This window comes from Sciurus vulgaris (assembly GCF_902686455.1).
Source record: "Sciurus vulgaris genome assembly, chromosome: 5".
Taxonomy (NCBI): Eukaryota; Metazoa; Chordata; class Mammalia; order Rodentia; family Sciuridae; genus Sciurus; species Sciurus vulgaris.
The window spans coordinates 118,147,053-118,150,026 of record NC_136465.1 but is presented as its reverse complement, the minus strand read 5'-3'; the positions used below and the strand labels follow the sequence as shown (position 1 = coordinate 118,150,026).

The window sequence follows — 2,974 nt, the reverse complement described above, 5'->3', positions numbered from 1 at the left end:
ATGTTATGAATATGTAAAAGTAAACCACCTAATTAGGCAAAACTATAAGGTACCAATTAAAAAAGTATATTACTGATTCTCCATGTTAATTACCTCTTTATGTCAAAGGCAGCATATTTCCATTCTTTCAGACTTAAACTCTGTGAGCGACTTAGATGTCATTTTCCTCTCATCTTACTTATTAATCAGATGATAAATACCATTGATTAAGTCTATTTTTTATATCTGCCTAAGGTAACATTTTGCCCCAAGTAGGAAGATTTACTCAAAGGGCAATCCGTTTTTTGATCCTGTTCTCTTGCAAGAAGTGCTCTTTGCTTCTTTCTCTTCCATTTGTCTAAATATCTTCTATGTTTAAGGAGAGTTCTGTTTCTTTGCAGGGTCTGTCACAATAGGAAGCAGTATTGCATTCTGGGGATGTTGATGGACTCTGGATCCAGATCATCTGGGTTCAGATCTCAGCAGTTCCACCTATTAGTTGTGTGTCTTTGTCTCTGTGCCTCAGAATCTTTATCTGTAATACAAGAATGATAAGAATAGTATGTTATTTTTTAGTTAATAACAAGTAATGATCACAATAATTATAGAGTTTTAGTTGATTCTATTATTGCCATACAGATTTCTTAGTATAATGCCTGGTACATAGTAAAGAATGTAAGTACTTTTATTATTTTATTCAACCACAGGAAGTTTCTCTTCCATATTGGAAACACTCATGTTTGCCACTCAGGTGGCATTTTAATACATGCCATTTTGTGAAGTTTCTTGTCCTGATAACCTTTCATGGTTGTATATCTTCCATATTGTTCTCTTGACCTGGGGCAGATTTATTTATTTAGTTTTGCATTTTTATGGTACAGAGTGTAATGATGAACACACACTCAAATATTTATTAAATTATGAACAAAACGTATTGCACTCCAGAGTTCCAGGGGTCTCTCTGTTGCCAGGGGAAATGATTACATGAATGAGAAACACTTAGCTATTTTATTTTTTATTTTTTCATTTCAGGAAAACATTCTCTTATTTTATTTTCATCTCAGCAAATGTACTCCTTTGGCACCCAACTGGCATCAAACCAAAAACCTCAGCCCAACAAACCTGTGTGGCTCACAAGCCTCCATAACTTGGTCTCCAAGGCATGAGCATCAGAGCACCTGGTCTGTCTTTGGTCCCTTAGAAAGGCCTTAATCGATCTCAGATGCACCAGTGGAGCTGACCACGAGGTGGGGGACAGTCCTGAAATTGCATTCTGCTGGACTAGGAAGCCAAGCTATGACTTGTTAGTGGCGTTCTTTTCTCGGGTGGGGTCCGAATCACGCTCTCATGCAACCTTCTCCTGTTTCTGCGTGAGCTGGAATGAAGACAGGGCCGTTCTCCCTCATGGCACAGGGCGCTGTGGGCTCACTGCTGCTGGCTGGACCAACTCCTAGTCCAGTTGTGCCGCCTTCATAAAGAAGTACACCCCCAGGATCCATGCTGAATACTCAGAGCCCGTCAGGACGTTTTATATTATGTGCAGTTTCCTACTGTCAGAGGACTCAGGACTGCCCGGGCTAGGTCCCTTCTTAGGATCTCAATTCAGGATTAGATACTTAAAGTATGAATAACAAGAAATACATTTCGGACGGAGGCTGCTCTTTTTCGACGCTGCTAAGGAAACAATGTTAGACCTCACTGTCATAGAGAAAAGTGGACACTCAGCCCGGCACGAGCAGACGCTGCCTTTAGACCAGGATCTCTTCGTCAGCGTGATGCAAGTAGGGCCTCAGCCGGAGATCCAGCAGTTCAGTAGTCCAACTCTCCTTTTCCAATCCCTGAGAGACTAGTGGACGCGACAGGCGCGGATCATGAGCAGCAGCAGGAGAATGAAGACCGGAGATGCCATCAGGCAGAACCAGAGCTCTCTTGTCTGCTCCACCAGCTTCTGGCACAGAAGCATCTCAGAGACGAACTTGAGGCTAAGGACCGTGAGAACCCAGAAGAGGTCGCAGCACCGCCAACCGCTTCTCTGGATCCGGGAATAGACGCGCGGGCACGACCGTGGTAAAGTAGGTGCTGAGTCCGTGCACAGCAAAGAAGGGCACCGACACGTTCCACCAGGAGAGGCCGGGGGCCAGGCGGTCCACTCGCAGTGTAAGAAGCACGGAGAACATCAACAGGGCTGGCAGGGGCACGAAGATCTGGAAGGTGGCAAAGCCCAGCCGCTGAACCAGCTCCGCAGTGAGAGGAGCATCGCGCGGGCGGAGCTCTTTCGCGAGCCCGGGCGAGCCCGCCCCTCGCAGCGCTGCGCTGCCTCTGCCCGCGGCTCCGGCCGCCTCCCGCCGCCGCTACGACCGAGGAGCAACGAGCGGCCTGCCCGCCCCGGACCCCGGCCTTGGAACCCCGCCGCCTCTACCCCGGCCCCGGGTGGGGACCCAGCACTGGCCACCCGCGTACGCCCGCCGCGCCCGGACGCCAAGCCCCGCCGGTCTGTGTAGGTTTTTAAAAATCCAAAACTGCAATCTTTTTCTCTATTCAAAACAGCCACTTGGGGATCAGTTGTGCTAACGATGTGTTCCCTGCGGGTGTTGGTACTGAGGACTAATAAAGACTTTTTGTTCTTCAAGAACAAAGGTTAAGTGGAAATTTTAAGAGAAGCCATCCTAAGAGACGCGTGAGGAAGTTGCAAAGGGTTCATCGCAGGCAGGTGGTCGGCAGGCTGAAGGGAAGAGCAGCAGAGATGGACACGGGTGGAATGCCATGCTTGCACTGACTGGCTTGCAAAAGAGATTTTAAAGTTTTGTCTCAAATCTGCCATTAAGGTAACCGCAGATCTTTCTCATCATGGAGAAAGTAGTTATTTAACTGGAGGATTGTGTTTATTTTTTAGTAGACTTTTATCCCCCCATTTTTTAATTAAAAATCATAAATTAACATAGGGCAATGTTGTTTGATTCATTCTGCTATTTTTTCCCTTTCCTCCACCCCTGCC

At 46.7% G+C, this 2,974-nt stretch overlaps 1 pseudogene across 1 annotated transcript; it reads right to left on the bottom strand.

Annotated features, from left to right (window-relative positions):
* Window positions 1-1,554: 1,554 nt before the first annotated feature.
* On the bottom strand, window positions 1,555-2,744 carry LOC306662279 (transmembrane protein 203-like; annotated as a pseudogene). Its single transcript has 2 exons — window positions 2,655-2,744; window positions 1,555-2,330 (listed from the first exon to the last, which is right to left on the bottom strand). The product of its transcript is annotated as a transmembrane protein 203-like (transcript).
* Window positions 2,745-2,974: the final 230 nt, after the last annotated feature.